This window comes from Hyperolius riggenbachi, chromosome 8 (assembly GCF_040937935.1).
Source record: "Hyperolius riggenbachi isolate aHypRig1 chromosome 8, aHypRig1.pri, whole genome shotgun sequence".
Classification (NCBI taxonomy): domain Eukaryota; kingdom Metazoa; phylum Chordata; class Amphibia; order Anura; family Hyperoliidae; genus Hyperolius; species Hyperolius riggenbachi.
The window spans coordinates 44,366,008-44,384,424 of NC_090653.1; the positions used below are offsets into that span (position 1 = coordinate 44,366,008).

At 47.5% G+C, this 18,417-nt stretch overlaps 1 protein-coding gene across 1 annotated transcript in view; it reads right to left on the reverse strand.

Annotated features, from left to right (window-relative positions):
• LOC137528776 (complement factor B-like) overlaps positions 1-18,417 on the reverse strand; it is a 219,292-nt gene that overhangs the window by 77,807 nt on the left and 123,068 nt on the right. The window lies entirely within an intron of this gene.

Sequence of the window (18,417 nt, forward strand, 5' to 3'; positions counted from 1 at the left end):
AAGACTCATTTTCTTCCAGACTTGAGTGGAAATTTGGACTGACTTTGAAGTAAAGCCTCCCTGAATCAGGAGTCTCTCCACTTGCAGCCACCCCTGGACCCCAAGTACTTTCGCTCAGGTGATCGCCAGAGGGGAGCCGGATTTCTCTCCTCCCTCCATTTCCTAGGGCCCTCCTCGATGCAGAGTGGCATGCTGGCAGAAGTGAGTAGGCTCTCTTAACCATCCAGCCAGCCCAGCTGGATGGTGAGACCCGGGTGGCTGGATGGTGAGAGAGACTTCTCACTTCCACCAGCATGCTACTTTGCTAGGAAAGGGGTACTACATATACGGGGGGACGGGGGACCTTTGGCGACCTATAGGGGGACACTACCTATACAGGGGGGACACCTTTGGCTTCCTATGGGAGGGGGCTACCTATACTCAGGGGGCACTTTTTGCCTCCCACATTTGGAGGACTACCTATACTTGGGGGGACATCTTTGGTTACCTACTACAATGGGGGAGTGGGTAACTATACTAGTGGGGGTATCTTTGGCTACCAATTCTTGGGAGGGAGGTTTGGCTACCTATACCTTTGTAGGGTAATGTTTGTCGAATTTCAAATGTGGGGTGCACATCTGACCACCTATTACTGATAAAGAAATGAGTTGAACTTACCCGGGGCTTCTAATGGTCCCCCGCAGACATCCTGTTCCTGCGCAGCCACTCCCCAATGCTCCAGCTCCGCCTCCGGTTCACTTCTGAAATTTCAGACTTTAAAGTCTGAAAACCACTGTGCCTGGGTTGCCGTGTCCTCACTCCCGCTGATGTCACCAGGAGAGTACTGCGCAGGCCCAGTATGGTCTGTGCATCCGCAGTACACTTCGGCCGGATTATTGGTGAGTGGCAGCATGGGCACAGGACGTCTGCGGGGTACCATTAGAAGCCCCGGGTAAGTTCAACTCATTTTACCCCGACCCCCTACAGTATTCCTTTAATTCGGTTATCTGGGGAACATTGCTACTTAAATGATGTATATAGGGGCACTTTGCTACTTTATCTTTTATAGAGAATTTATGTGTGCATCAAACCAAGTAACACCTGACAAATCTGGCTTAACCCTGCAAACTTTGGCAAGCGAAAGCAAATGCATATTTGCATGAGCTATGTCTCGTAAATAGCCAATTAGGCCAAATTTGCAAAGCCAGATTTGTCAAGTGTTACTTGGTTTGATGCACACATAAATCTATATATATATAAAATCGGATGTGTGTATGTGTGTGTGTGTATCTATGTGCCGCGATCACGCAAAAACGGCTTGACCGATTTGAACGAAACTTGGTACACAGCTCCCTTACTACCTGGGATGATACGTTCTGGGGGTCTCGCGGCTCCCCTGCACACGTGGGCGGAGCTACAAACAGCCAATCAGATTTCACCCATTCAAGTCAATGGAAAAAATGTAAAAAGCTGCCATTCTCACAGTAAACAAGCCAGAGTCGCCACACATGGCACAGTTGGTCACTTGGTGACCGAGGTTACAAATCCAGGAAAAGTGGGCGGAGCATAAAACAGCCAATCAAATTTCAGCCATTCATTTTAAATGGGAAAATGTAAACTGCGACCATTCTTAGACTGTTAATCGCAGGATTCTCAAACTTGGCACACTTGGTCACTGGGTGAATGTGATTAAGATTCAAGAAAGTGGGTGGAGCCTACAACAGCCAATCAAAATTCACCTATTGATTTTCAAGGGGAATATTTAACCACTTCACCACTGAGGGGTTTTACCCCCTGACCACCAGAGCAATTTTCACCTTTCAGCGCTCCTTCCATTCATTCGTCTATAACTTTATTATTACTTATCCCAATGAAATGAACTATATCTTGTTTTTTTCGCCACCAATTAGGCTTTCTTTAGGTGGGACATTATGCCAAGAATTATTTTATTCTAAATGTGTTTTAATGGGGAAATAGGAAAAAATGTGGGAAAAAATTATTATTTTTCAGTTTTCGGCCATTATAGTTTTTAAATAAAGCATGCTACTGTAATTAAAACCCATGAAATGTATTAACCCATTTGTCCCGGTTATAAAACCATTTAAATTATGTCCCTATCACAATGTTTGGCGACAATATTTTATTTGGAAATAAAGGTGCATCTTTTTCAGTTTTGCATCCATCCCTAATTAGAAGCCCGCAGTTTATAAAGTAACAGTGTTATACCCTCTTGACATAAATATTTAAAAAGTTCAGTCCCTAAGGTAACTATTTATGTTGTTTTTTTTTATTGTATTTTTTTTTTTTAATTACAAAAAAAAATAAAAATTGGGGAGTGTGGGAGTTAATTTATTGTGTAAATGTAATGTTTGTATATGTAAAATGCTTTTAGGGTGTAGTTTACTATTTGGCCACAAGATGGCCACAGAGTGTTTGTTTACATGCGACCTGTAAGCGTCCGGAAGGACGCTTACAGGAAGCAGTAGGAGGCTGGGAGACTCACAATGATCTCGCTGTTTCTGAAAGAAGCAGCAGATCATTGCGGGGGCTTAGATCAACGAACGGGAATGGATTTTCCCATTCATTGATCTCCGGGCGAGCGGACGGCGGCGTGCACGAGCGGCGGGAGCGCGCACATGAGCGGCGGGAGCGCGGATAGCGGCGGTAGCACGGAAGGTACGGATTTCTCCGTCCCTGGTTTTTTAGGAGGGAAAAAAGGGGCGGAGAAATCCGTACGCGTGGGGGTAAAGTGGTTAAACTGCTGCCATTCTTACAACTGTTAATGGCAGAGGCTTCAAACTTGCCACAGTCTGTCTTTGGGTGACTGGGGTCAAAATTCACAAAAGGGGCGGGGCCACAAACAGCCAATCAGATTTCCTTGGTGGATAAACTGCTTCCATTCACACATTTTTGATGCCAGGAACCTGAAAGCTCACAAACTTGGTCATTGAGTGATGTGTGTGTGTCCAGGTTACAAAAAGTGGGCGGAGCCAAAAACAAATTTTACTAAGAAAATATAAACTGAAGCCATTCTTACACCGTTAATGGCAGTGTTCTCAAACTTTGCACAGTTGGTCACTGGGTAAATGAGATTAAGAATTTGGAAGGTAGGTGGAGTCTACAACAGCCAATCAGAATTCACCTTTCGGTTTTCAAAGGGAATATTTAAGCTGCTACCATTCTTATACTGTTAATAGCAGATGCCTCAAACCTGGTACAGTTGGTCACTGGGTGATTAGGGTTCAAATTCAGAAAGGGGGCGGAGCCACAAACAGCCAATCAGATTTGTTTATTTTTCAATGGGAATATACAAAGTATTGATACCAAGGACCCCAAAGCTGATACACTTGATAATTGAGTGACTGTATGTCAAGGTTAGAAATAGTGTGCGGCGCCAACAACTTAATTTTTTACATGGCAGGGTTCCCAAACTTGACCCAATTGGCCACTGGGTGACTGGGATTAATATTCAGAAATGTGGGTGGAGCCTAAAAACAGCCAATCAAAATGTACCTATTGATTTTCAAGGGGGAACATTTACATTGCTACCATTCTTACACTGTTAATGGCAGAGGTCTCAAACCTGATACAGTCAGTCACTGGGAGACTGGGGTTTACATTCTGAAAAGGGAGTGGGCCAAAAACAGCCAATCAGATTTGTTTAATTTCATTGGTAAAATGCAACTTATTGATGCCAAAGACCCCACAGCTCATAAACTTGGTCATTGAGTGACTGTATGTCAAGGTTAGAAATAGTGGGCAGAGCCAAAAACAACTAACTTTTTACATGGGAAAAGATAAATTGCATCTATTCTTACACTATTAATGGCAGGGTTCTCAAACTTGGCACAGTTGGTCACTGGGGGACTAGGATTAATATTCGGAAAAGTAGGTGGAGCCTACAAGAGCCAATCAAAATTCACCTATTGATTTTCAAGGGGAATATTGAAACTGCTGTCATTCTTACACTGTTAATGGCAGAGGCCTCAAACCTGCTACAGTCGGTCATCAAGTGACTGGGGTTCAAATTCACTAAAGGGGTCGAGCCACAAACAGCCAATCAGATTTGCTTTTTTTTTAATAAACTGCTTCCATTCACACAATTTTGATGCCAGGAACCCAAAAGCTCACAAAATTGGTCATTGAGTAGTGACTGTGTGTCAAGGTTACAAAAAGTGGGTGGAGTCAAAAACAGATTTTTCTGGGAAATTGTAAACTGCAGCCCTTCTTCGCTGTTAATGGCAGGGATCTCAAACTTTGCACAGCTGGTTACTTGTGACTGGGAATAATATTCAGAAAAGTGGGTGGAGCCTAAAAAAGTCAATCAAAAACACCTGTTGATTTTAAAGGGGAATATTAAAAATGCTACCATTCATTACACTGTTAATGGCACAAGCCTCAAACCTGGTACAGTTAGTCATTGGGGTTCAAATTTAGAAAAGAGGACAGAGCCACAAACAGTTTCATTTCTTGGGAAAATACAAATTATTGATGCCAAGGACCCCAAAGCTCACAAACTTAGTCATTGAGTGACTGTATGTCCAGGTTACAAAAAGTAGGCGGAGCAAAACAAATTTCACTGGGAAAATGTAGACTGCGGGCCTTCTTACACTGTTAATGGCAGGGTTCCCAAACTTTGCCCAGATGGTCACTGGGTGACTGAGATTAATATGGAGCCTATAATAGCCAATCAAAATTCACCTGTTGATTTTCAAGGGGAATATTTAAATTGCTGCCATTTTTATACTGGTAATCAGGGCCGGATTACCGACCAGGCAACAAAAGCAGTCGCTTGGGGCCCCATTCAGAGTCAAAGGGGCCCCATTAGCACATAAACCAGCCCTTGCCATCCTGTCAGCGGTGGCTGGATGGTATAATGGTTAAAGGGACTCTGAGCAGTGCAGTAACTATGGAAAGATGCATATCATTTTAAAGCTCTTTTTCTCCCCTTTCCAATGATATCTAAACGGCTGCTCTATGCCTTTTAGTTTTCGATATTTTTGCGATTGAAATCACGGCCACAGGACTAGTGTTGGGCGAACATCTAGATGTTCGGGTTCGGGCCGAACAGGCCGAACATGGCCGCGATGTTCGGGTGTTCGACCCGAACTCCGAACATAATGGAAGTCAATGGGGACCCGAACTTTTGTGGTTTGTAAAGCCTCCTTACATGCTACATACCCCAAATTTACAGGGTATGTGCACCTTGGGAGTGGGTACAAGAGGAAAAAAAAATTTAGCAAAAAGAGCTTATAGTTTTTGAGAAAATCGATTTTAAAGTTTCAAAGGGAAAACTGTCTTTTAAATGCGGGAAATGTCTGTTTTCTTTGCACAGGTAACATGCTTTTTGTCGGCATGCAGTCATAAATGTAATACATATAAGAGGTTCCAGGAAAAGGGACCGGTAATGCTAACCCAGCAGCAGCACACGTGATGGAACAGGAGGAGGGTGGCGCAGGAGGAGAAGGCCACGCTTTGAGACACAACAACCCAGGCCTTGCATGAGGACAAGAAGCGTGCGGATAGCATGCTTTGTACCACCATGCAGTCATAAATGTAATAAAGATAAGTGGTTCAATAAACAGGGACCACGCGGCAACGCTAACCCAGCAGCAGCACACGTGATGGAACAGGAGGAGGCGCAGGAGGAGAAGGCCACGCTTTGTGAGACACAACAACCCAGGCCTTGCATGAGGACAAAAAGCGTGCGGATAGCATGCTTTGTACCGCCATGTAGTCATAAATGTAATAAAGATAAGAGGTTCAATAAACAGGGACCACGCGGCAACGCTAACCCAGCAGCAGCAGCAGCAGCAGCACACGTGATGGAACAGGAGGAGGCGCAGGAGGAGAATGCCACGCTTTGTGAGACACAACAACCCAGGCCTTGCATGAGGACAAAAAGCGTGCGGATAGCATGCTTTGTACCGCCATGTAGTCATAAATGTAATAAAGATAAGAGGTTCAATAAACAGGGACCACGCGGCAACGGTAACCCAGCAGCAGCAGCAGCAGCAGCAGCACACGTGATGGAACAGGAGGAGGCGCAGGAGGAGAAGGCCACGCTTTGTGAGACACAACAACCCAGGCCTTGCATGAGGACAAAAAGCGTGCGGATAGCATGCTTTGTACCGCCATGTAGTCATAAATGTAATAAAGATAAGAGGTTCCATAAACAGGGACCACGCGGCAACGGTAACCCAGCAGCAGCAGCAGCAGCAGCAGCACACGTGATGGAACAGGAGGAGGCGCAGGAGGAGAAGGCCACGCTTTGTGAGACACAACAACCCAGGCCTTGCATGAGGACAAAAAGCGTGCGGATAGCATGCTTTGTACCGCCATGTAGTCATAAATGTAATAAAGATAAGAGGTTCCATAAACAGGGACCGGCAACGGTAACCCAGCAGCAGCAGCAGCAGCAGCAGCAGCACACGTGATGGAACAGGAGGAGGCGCAGGAGGAGAAGGCCACGCTTTGTGAGACACAACAACCCAGGCCTTGCATGAGGACAAAAAGCGTGCGGATATAGCAGCAATGCTTTTTGCCGCCATGCAGTCATAAATGTAATACAGATGAGAGGTTCAATAAACAGGGACCGGAAACGCTAAACCATCCCAGATGTTCATCGGTCATGTTACTTGGTTGGGGTCCAGGAGTGTTGCGTAGTCGTTTCCAATCCAGGATTGATTCATTTTAATTTGAGTCAGACGGTCTGCATTTTCTGTGGAGAGGCGGATACGCCGATCTGTGATGATGCCTCCGGCAGCACTGAAACAGCGTTCCGACATAACGCTGGCTGCCGGGCAAGCCAGCACCTCTATTGCGTACATTGCCAGTTCGTGCCAGGTGTCTAGCTTCATGCCCGGTTTCAGGTCCAGCGGTGCCAGCCACAAATCCGTCTGTTCCTTTATTCCCCTCCAAATTTCCTCCCCTGTGTGCTGCTTATCCCCAAGGCAGATCAGCTTCAGCAACGCTTGCTGACGCATGCCAACAGCTGTGCTGCACTGCTTCCACGATCCTACTGCTGCTGGTGCTGGGTTCGCATTTCCGGATGAGGTACAGCTTTGAGATGCGTTGGAGGAGAAGGAGTCAGAGAGGTAGGTGCTGCTGTTGTTATCCAGCTGTTTGCGGCGTGGGCAACACCCGCGCCGTAGCAGGTGAGGAATCGCTGCCAGGCTCCACAAGGTTCACCCAGTGCGCGGTAAGGGAGATGTATCGACCCTGGCCGAACGCACTCGTCCAGGTGTCAGTGGTGAGGTGAACCTTGCAGGCAACGGCATTCTTCAAGCTTCGGGTTATTTAGCTGACCACGTGCTCATGCAACTCAGGCACTGCAGAGCGCGCAAAGTGGTAGCGGCTGGGAACAACGTAACGTGGGATGGCCACTGACATCATGCCCTTGAAGCTGTTTGTCTCCACCACTCGATATGGCAGCATTTCGCAGGCCAGAAGCTTGGCTATGCTGGCTGGCTGTTACTGCCACGGCCCGGGGGTCATTTGCTGGCAATTTCCTCTTGTGCTCAAACATCTCAGAGACAGACAACTCAACCGTAGCGCTGCACACCGAAGGGCTGTTGGTTGTTGTGTTTGATGAACACTGGGAGACCTCAAGAGCACTAGTCCGGAAAGTGACAGTGTCAGCATCGTCTGATGTTTGTGAATGTTGTGAACCACGCAATGGCTGGGCTACTGCTGCTGCTGAGGCGGGTCTGGTGGTGAGTCTGGTGAACCCAAGGGAGGCAGTGTTGCTGGTGGTACCCTGTCCTGCCGCGTTTGCCCACAGAGTGGGATGTTTGGATAGAATGTGGCGGCTCATGCTGGTGGTGGAGAGGTTGTTAATACTTTTCCCCCTGCTCAGGCGGGTCTTGCACACCTTGCAAATCGCCATGGTAACATCCTCAGTGCAGTCTTCAAAGAAAGCCCAGACTTTAACTGGCTGAGGACTCGGACCTCGTGCGTGATGTGCTGGTGCTGCTTAACCCACTGCTGGACGCTTGAGAGGTCATCCAAGTAATTATCTGGTCCTGTTCTTTTGGATCTGTGAGGGTTGTTGTCCTGGACAACATGGGCAGTATTGAGTGGGTTTTCTTGGGTGCTCCCCTGTGGCCTGTACGTGAACCGTCAGGGGAAACACCTCTTCCCTTGCCCCTCCCTCTTTCACCGGATTTCTTCCTCATTTCACTTATCCTTAAAGTACACGCTGACTGGCAGCAGTACAGTGGCAGTACAGAAATGCTATACAGTGGTGGGTGAGCGGTGTACCACTATTGTCAGCAGTGACACAGAGCACAATGCTATACAGTGGCGGGTGAGCGGTGTACTACTGTTCCCAGCAGACACAGAGTGGAAGTAAACACAATGCTATATAGTGTGGCTGAGCCGTGTACACAGAGTGGCATTAAACACAATGCTATATAGTCTGCTATATAGTCACCCCGAACAGGGTGATGTTCTGCAGAACCCGAACAGTGGCAAACACTGTTCGCCCAACACTACTGGGAGGGAACGCAGATTTTAGTACCTAAACACACGATACAACATGTTTTCCGGGGTCGGACTCTGAGGCACATACAGATGGTCCCGATCATCATCCTCATCATACAACTCTTCTCCTGAGTCTGACCCACCCACCACCTCTGCCACCCCAACATCCCCAGACACAGACCCCTCATCGTCCTCAACATTAACTTGGGATGCTGGCCTGAGCCAGACCTCCTCCTCCACATCAGGCCCCATCATCTCCTCAATGGCAGCCCTCATTAATCGCTCTGGCGACGGACTGATGGACACAACGTTCTCCTCCGGGGAGGGCTGCTGCTGACCACTGGCTGCTGGGGTGGATGTTATAGCTTGCGTGGGGCGTTGGCTGTTGCTGTTGTTGGGAGTGCTGCTCACAGCGGAGGTCTCTGGGGAACTCATGTTGAGCTCATATAGTGGTTGACGGTGAGTGGAGTATTACTGATCCCAGCAATATACACACTGACTGGCAGAGTACGCAATGCTATATAGTGTGGCTGAGCGGTGTACACAGAGTGGCAGTAAACACAATGCTATATAGTCTGGCTGAGCGAGCGGTGTACTACTGTTCCCAGCAGAATCAGAGTGGCAGTAAACAATGGTATATAGTCTGGCTGAGCGGTGTACACAGAGTGTCAGTAAACAATGGTATATAGTCTGGCTGAGCGAGCGGTGTACTACTGTTCCCAGCAGAATCAGAGTGGCAGTAAACAATGGTATATAGTCTGGCTGAGCGGTGTACACAGAGTGTCAGTAAACAATGGTATATAGTCTGGCTGAGCGGTGTACACACAATGCTATATAGTCTGCTATATAGTGTCAGTAAACAATGGTATATAGTCTGGCTGAGCGAGCGGTGTACTACTGTTCCCAGCAGAATCAGAGTGGCAGTAAACAATGGTATATAGTCTGGCTGAGCGGTGTACACAGAGTGTCAGTAAACAATGGTATATAGTCTGGCTGAGCGAGCGGTGTACTACTGTTCCCAGCAGAATCAGAGTGGCAGTAAACAATGGTATATAGTCTGGCTGAGCGGTGTACACAGAGTGTCAGTAAACAATGGTATATAGTCTGGCTGAGCGAGCGGTGTACTACTGTTCCCAGCAGAATCAGAGTGGCAGTAAACAATGGTATATAGTCTGGCTGAGCGGTGTACACAGAGTGTCAGTAAACAATGGTATATAGTCTGGCTGAGCGGTGTACACACAATGCTATATAGTCTGCTATATAGTGTCAGTAAACAATGGTATATAGTCTGGCTGAGCGAGCGGTGTACTACTGTTCCCAGCAGAATCAGAGTGGCAGTAAACAATGGTATATAGTCTGGCTGAGCGGTGTACACAGAGTGTCAGTAAACAATGGTATATAGTCTGGCTGAGCGAGCGGTGTACTACTGTTCCCAGCAGAATCAGAGTGGCAGTAAACAATGGTATATAGTCTGGCTGAGCGGTGTACACAGAGTGTCAGTAAACAATGGTATATAGTCTGGCTGAGCGAGCGGTGTACTACTGTTCCCAGCAGAATCAGAGTGGCAGTAAACAATGGTATATAGTCTGGCTGAGCGGTGTACACAGAGTGTCAGTAAACAATGGTATATAGTCTGGCTGAGCGGTGTACACACAATGCTATATAGTCTGCTATATAGTGTCAGTAAACAATGGTATATAGTCTGGCTGAGCGAGCGGTGTACTACTGTTCCCAGCAGAATCAGAGTGGCAGTAAACAATGGTATATAGTCTGGCTGAGCGGTGTACACAGAGTTTCAGTAAACAATGGTATATAGTCTGGCTGAGCGGTGTACACAGAGTGTCAGTAAACAATGGTATATAGTCTGGCTGAGCGGTGTACACAGAGTGGCAGTAAACACAATGCTATATAGTCTGGCTGAGCGAGCGGTGTACTACTGTTCCCAGCAGAATCAGAGTGGCAGTAAACAATGGTATATAGTCTGGCTGAGCGGTGTACACAGAGTGTCAGTAAACAATGGTATATAGTCTGGCTGAGCGGTGTACACAGAGTGTCAGTAAACAATGGTATATAGTCTGGCTGAGCGGTGTACACAGAGTGGCAGTAAACACAATGCTATATACTCTGGCTGAGCGAGCGGTGTACTACTGTTCCCAGCAGACACAGAACAGTGAACAGAATGCTATATAGTGTGGCTGAGCGAGCGGTGTACCACTATTCCCAGCAGACACAGAACAGTGAACAGAATGCTATATAGTGTGGCTGAGCGGGCGGTGTACCACTATTCCCAGCAGACACAGAACAGTGAACAGAATGCTATATAGTGTGGATGAGCGAGCGGTGTACCACTATTCCCAGCAGACACAGAACAGTAAACAGAATGCTATATAGTGTGGCTGAGCGAGCGGTGTACCACTATTCCCAGCAGACACAGAACAGTGAACAGAATGCTATATAGTGTGGCTGAGCGAGCGGTGTACCACTATTCCCAGCAGACACAGAACAGTGCACAGAATGCTATATAGTGTGGCTGAGCGAGCGGTGTACCACTATTCCCAGCAGACACAGAACAGTAAACAGAATGCTATATAGTGTGGCTGAGCGAGCGGTGTACCACTATTCCCAGCAGACACAGAACAGTAAACAGAATGCTATATAGTGTGGCTGAGCGAGCGGTGTACCACTATTCCAAGCAGACACAGAACAGTGAACAGAATGCTATATAGTGTGGCTGAGCGAGCGGTGTACCACTATTCCCAGCAGACACAGAGTGGCAGTAAACAGAATGCTATATAGTGTGGCTGAGCGAGGTACACAGAGTGGCAGTAAACAGAATGCTATATAGTGTGGCTGAGCAAGCGGTGTACTACTATTCCCAGCAGACACAGAGTGGCAGTAAACAGAATGCTATATAGTGTGGCTGAGCGAGGTACACAGAGTGGCAGTAAACAGAATGCTATATAGTGTGGCTGAGCAAGCGGTGTACTACTGTTCCCAGCAGTGACACAATGACAGGGGGGACCCTGGCTAGCGTGGCTGGAGCGCGAACTACCCTGCCTGCCTACCCAAAGCTAAACCCACAGACAAATGGCGGAGATATGACGTGGTTCGGGTATTTATTTACCCGAACCACGTGACCGTTCGGCCAATCAGAGCGCGTTCGGGTCCGAACCACGTGACCCGTTCGGCCAATCACAGCGCTAGCCGAACGTTCGGGGAACGTTCGGCCATGCGCTCTTAGTTCGGCCATATGGCCGAACGGTTTGGCCGAGCACCGTCAGGTGTTCGGCCGAACTCGAACATCACCCGAACAGGGTGATGTTCTGCAGAACCCGAACAGTGGCGAACACTGTTCGCCCAACACTACACAGGACGACTTTTCTCCAAAGTCAGCGGTGGCTGGATGGTATAATGGTTAAAGGGACTCTGAGCAGTGCAGTAGCTATGGAAAGATTCATATCATTTTAAAGCTCTCTTTCTCCTCTTTCCAATGATATATAAACAGCTGCTCTATGCCTTTTAGTTTTCGATATTTTCGCGATTGAAATCGCGGCCACAGGACGACTTTTCTCCAAAGTCAGCGGTGGCTGGATGGTATAATGGTTAAAGGGACTCTGAGCAGTGCAGTAACTATGGAAAGATGCATATCATTTTAAAGCTCTTTTTCTCCCCTTTCCAATGATATCTAAACGGCTGCTCTATGCCTTTTAGTTTTCGATATTTTCGCGATTGAAATCACGGCCACAGGACGACTTTTCTCCAAAGTCAGCGGTGGCTGGATGGTATAATGGTTAAAGGGACTCTGAGCAGTGCAGTAGCTATGGAAAGATTCATATCATTTTAAAGCTCTCTTTCTCCTCTTTCCAATGATATATAAACAGCTGCTCTATGCCTTTTAGTTTTTGATATTTTCACGATCGAAATCACGACCACAGGACGACTTTTCTTCAAAGTTGGCAGCTCGATTCAGCACAATGCAATGAAATATAAGGAACCCAGGGGGATATAATTACAAACATCATGCTGGTAGGTGTGAGGATGTAATGAATTAGTTGTGGGTATGCTTAAAGGCATATCCACAGGCACTGCTTGGAGTCCCTTTAAGGGCTCTGCCGCTGACACAGGGGACCAGGGTTCAAATCTCAGCTCTGCCTGTTCAGTAAACCAGCACCTATTCAGTAGGAGACCGTAGGCAAGTCTCTCTAACACTGCTACTGCCTATAGGGCGCGTCCTAGTGGCTGCAGCTCTGGCGCTTTGAGTCCACCAGGAGAAAAGCGCGATATAAATGTTATTTGTCTTGTCAAATGATGCCGTGCGCTGCTGATTGTCTTCAGAGCCAGGCTCTCCTCCTAGGTCCCCCTCCTGCTACTGTGCGCTCTGCCGCTGCCCACTCCACCCTCCCTTCCCACAGAGAACCACAGCTGAAGCAAGAATGATAGCAGCAGATGGCAAACGCTTACTCACCTATCCATGATCCAAGCAATAGAGATCCCGTCATCTGAAACCCATCTGTCTCTTCTACAGTGCAGCTGCTCGCTCTGAACTTCCTGATTCTCAGATCAGACATGAAGTAGGAAGTAGCAATAGTAGTAGTAACAGAGCGGCAGCACTCTAGAGGAGACAGATGGGCTCCGGATGACGGGACCTCTATTGCTTGGATCGCAATAGGTGAATGTGATTCATCTGGTGCTGTCATTCTCCCCCACTGCGGCTGCCTTCTCTGCTGGACTATCATATTCACTGGGATGGAGGCTGCATGGTGGCTGTCTAGTTTGGGAGGAAATTGGTTGTTCGGTGGTGGGGGTGGTTATGTAATTCTGTCTGGGGAACGGCTTCCGGTTTGGCGGTGTCCAGAGCTTTCTGCTATTGCCAGGCTGGAGATGCAGGGGGAAAGTGCTGCTGTTGTGATATCTGGCGCCCTCTTCACAGGGGTGCCCCAGCCCCTGAGTGCAAATGTCCCAGCCATTCATCTCTCACTCTGCATTTTGCCGCTGCTATTCCCTGCATTGTGCACCCACAGAGGAAAGCGTGCTGTTGCCCATAGCAACCAGTAGCTCGGCTGCCCGGTGTGTGCGACATATTGCTGTGCAGCTGCATCTTCTGATTCTATTACGACATGATGATACTTTGCTTAGGGCCCCATTTAGCCTTAATCCGGCTCTGCTGGTAATAGCAGATGCCTCAAACCTGCTACAGTTGGTCATTGGGTGACTGGGGTTCAAATGCTGGAGAGGGGCAGAGCCACAAACAGCCAATCTGATTTGTTTAATTTCAATGGGAATATACAAATGATTGATGCTAAAGACACCAAAGCTCACAAACTTGGTCATTGAGTGTTTGTGCGTTAGGGTTAGAAGAAGTGGGCGGAACCAACACAAGTCAAATACATACCTGGGCAACGCCGGGCAATCAGTGGGTGGAAAAAAATACAAATTTCACTGGGAAAATGTAAACTGCAGCCATTCTTACACTGTTAATGGGAGGGTTATTAAACTTTGCACAGTTGGTCACTCAGTGAATGGGATCAATATTCAGAAAAGTGGGTGGAGCCTACAAAAGTGTATTAAGCTTCACCTATTGCTTTTGAAGGGAATATTTAATTGCTACCATTTTTGCACTGTTATTGGCACAGGCCTCAAACCTGGTACAGTTGGTCATTGGGTGACTGGGGTTCAAATTCAGAAAAGGGGGTGGAGCCACAAACAACCCATCAGATTTTTTCATTTCAATGCAAATTACTGATGCCAAAGACTACAAGGCTCACAAACTTGGTCATTGAGTAATTGTGTGTTAGGGTTAGAAAGAGTGGGTGGAGCCGACACCAGCCAAATACCTACCCGTGCAACGCCGGGCAATCAGCTAGTTCTCTATAAAGTGTAGTGTTTCATTTCTATCCCCCTTTGGAGGTGGGTGGTGGATGGCTTGTTCCATACCTCCCAACTTTTTGAGCTGAGAAAAAGGGACACTTAAGCCACACCCCTGGCCACGCCATCATCATGCCTCTAGTCACGCATACCATAAAGATTTCATACGAAAAATATGTTGTTTTATAATTCAAACCACACTGGTCCTTTCTATCCTGGCTCATTTTCCTTCATATTAACATTTTAAAATTAGTATTCTATCAATTTAAAGGATGGGAATAAAGTTTAGAGTCAATCAAACACATTTTTAGTATAGAAATATATGTATTTACATAGAAAGATGGACAAATGAGGGTGAAAGAGAGACTGTCCCTCCAAAAAAGCGACAGTTGGGAGCTATGGTATATGTAGTCAGGTGTATATGTCCCCAGTATATGCAGCCTGAGGTATATGTCCCTAGTATATGTAGGCAGGGGTATATGTCCCAGTATATGTAGCCAGAGGCATTTGTCCCCAGTATATGTAGCCAGGTGTATATGTCCCCAGTATATGTAGCCAGTGGGATATGTCCCCAGTATATGTAATCAGGGGTATATGTGCCCAGTATATGTAGCCAGGGGGTATATGTCCCCAGTATATGTAGTCAGGGGGTATATGTCCCCAGTATATGTAGCCAGGGGGTATATGTCCCTAGTATACGTAGCCAGGGGTATATGTCCCCAGTATATGTAGCCAGGGGGTATATGTGCCCAGTATATGTAGCCAGGGGGTATATGTGCCCAGTATATGTAGCCAGGGGTATATGTCCCCAGTATATGTAGCCAGGGGGTATATGTGCCCAGTATATGTAGCCAGGGGTATATGTCCCCAGTATATGTAGTCGGGGGTATATGTCCCCAGTATATGTAGCCAGGGGGTATATGTGCCCAGTATATGTAGCCAGGGGGTATATGTGCCCAGTATATGTAGCCAGGGGGTATATGTGCCCAGTATATGTAGCCAGGGGGTATATGTCCCCAGTATATGTAGCCTGGGGGTATATGTCCCTAGTATACGTAGCCAGGGGTATATGTCCCCAGTATATGTAGCCAGGGGGTACATGTCCCCAGTATATGTAGCCAGGGAGTATATGTGCCCAGTATATGTAGCCAGGGGGTATATGTCCCCAGTATATGTAGCCAAGAGTATATGTCCCCAGTATATGTAGCCAGGGGGTATATGTCCCCAGTATATGTAGCCAGGGGGTATATGTGCGCAGTATATGTAGCCAGGGGGTATATGTCCCCAGTATACGTAGCCAGGGGGTATATGTCCCCAGTATATGTAGCCAGGGGTATATGTCCCCAGTATATGTAGCCAGGGGGTATATGTCCCCAGTATATGTAGCCAGGGGGTATATGTGCCCACTATATGTAGCCAGGGGGTATATGTCCCCAGTATATGTAGCCAGGGGTATATGTCCCCAGTATATGAAGCCAGGGGGTATATGTCCCCAGTATATGAAGCCAGGGGGTATATGTCCCCAGTATATGTAGCCAGGGGTATATGTCCCCCGTATATGTAGCCAGGGGTATTGGGCAGAAGAGGAAAGAAAAGATCGAGGCACCAGCCGCAAAACAGTGTACTAATGCGGCGGTGAGCAGAGCGGACATCACTCCTTCCTCCCTCCCTCTCCATCATGCCCCTTTCGTGAGTCCCCATCATGAAATGCAGAGATCGTACGCAGCGGCCAGCGGGTGTTTAGTTTACATACCGTTCCAGCGGCCGGCTTCCTAGTACTTCCTGTTTCGCGGAAACAGGAAGTAGGAAGCCGGTCACCGAACAGCATGTAAACTAAACACCCGCTGGCCGCTGCGCACGATCTCTGCATTTCATGATGGGGACTCACGAGGGGGGCATGATGGAGAGGGAGGGAGGAAGGAGTGATGTCCGCTCTGCTCACCGCCGCATTAGTACACTGTTTTGCGGCTGGTGCCTCGATCTTTTCTTTCTCTCCTCAGCCTCACCTCTGCCTGCTGGGACACAAGGGGGGGTATCCCGGGACAGCGGGACCCCTCCCCCAACCCATGACCGTCCCGACGAATCCGGGACGGTTGGGGACCCTGCTTGTTCTAGGAGGTGAGAGCCCTGGAGCGAGCTGTCTGCGACTGTCTTCCCCCCCTTGGAGTGTTGTGTAAAAGCCAGCTCTGAGCTCCAAAGCTTGAAGTGGCCCATGCTACACTCCTTTCTCATGTGTTCGCTCTCAAGTCGTGCTCATGTAGCAGAACGCAATGGACGTTAAGGTAAGTGCCTGTTTTAAAATTTTGGGAGGCAGGTGCAGGCGGCTCTTCCCGGCGCTGGCCACGCTTGGGGGGATCGCTTGCACCTCCCAGCCTCCCCCTCCGGGATGCCGCTGTGGTTTCAGGCAGTGAGAGCACTTGGGGCCCCGAGGCACCCCGGGTGTATGGGGGCATTGGGAAGCCTCCCCGTGGCGCTCCTGGATAGTGCTAATGTAGCATGAACTAATTCCCGCAGGGCAACCGCTTTGCGGTTTTGTTTTTAACCCTGCAAACTTTGGCAAGCGAAAGCAAATGCATATTTGCATGAGCTATGTCTCGTGAATAGCCAATTAGGCCAAATTTGCAAAGCCAGACTTGTCAGGTGTTACTTGGTTTCGATGCACACATAAATTCTCTATAAAGTGTAGTACTTAATTATCTTGGCGCACAATTTCTTAATCTTGAGGCACTCGGCTGTTTTTATTACGGGGGAATGAAGCTCTGCTCGGGGGGAAGGGGGAGCACAATTTTAGAGTTTGCCATAGGCACTATTTTACCCAGACACTCTACTGCTTTGTGGTCACACTCAAGGAGAAGGAAAGTGTTTACGAGAACCCCTAAGTGAAATCTGTGATGGCAGATAACTGATGGAGGGAGGAATCCCAAACCGATTACCACCAATGAACACTTACCACCAATAAAATCTTACAGTTACCAAAGCACCACCACTGACATCTCTTGAGGTTTTGTGCATGAAGATGCATCTCACCTGAATATTAATGTTTAGCACATGACTTATTGGTGGAGTTTCTTGTAGAGTTAAGGTGGCCATGCATCTATCGACTTGGCGGCCGATCGACCATTATATTCCATAATTATTATTGAATTGGATATAAATCGGTGCCACTGAGAGCATGTCCCGATCGGCAATGCGACCAATTTTGGGCTAAAATTGGTTACATGCATCGATCCGCAATGCTGCAAGATGTCAGGCCGTCGTGGCTGATCAGGGGCGCGGCGTCAGTGGCAAGCAACATCAGGACGAGTGAGGAATGTGATGAAGCCCCAGCACTGTCTCCTTTAATGTCAAATGCGTCACTTCCCCCTGCATTAAACTTTACCTGTCCATGTCCGCTGCTGGCGCCAGGCTCTGCAACAATCCGCATACACACGCCCCACGTGGTTGCTGGAGTAACATTGGTGCACATGTGACATCACTGGAAGGGCGCATTTCATATTAGAGGGACAGCGTCGGGCCGATGAGTCGGTGGATGCAGCGTCACAAGGCCAGTTCCTGAACAATTTCAGCATGAGATGATCGGGAACCGGCCTGCGGTGTATGGACAGCTAAGAGATCTTTTTGTAATCAAATAAGATCAGAGAGAGATTTGGATCTTGGTCAAATATGCCACTCATCTCTAGATGTATGGCTAGCTTTATTCCTTTCTACATCACATATGATTTTAACTGTTTAATGTCCCAGCACTGCATAGGCACAGTTTTTAATATTAGTGTAATAGGAAAAAAAAACCCGCAGTGTTCTAAATAAATAAACAGAAAGACATTACCTTTAACAAAAATGAACTGACCCTCTTCAGGAAACTACAGCTGCCTGCTTACTCCAATTTCTGGTCCATACACACATCCAATTTTTATCTGCAGTGAACTGTCTAATTTTACCACTGCCATGTTGTATTAAAGCATACAGATTTTGAATACTCAAGCTGGGTACACACAAGATAAAAGTCTTTGAAAAATGAAAGATTAAAAAAAAACACAATGCATGCTTACTGACAAAAGAAATACAGAGAGCCCAATATAGTGTAGTATG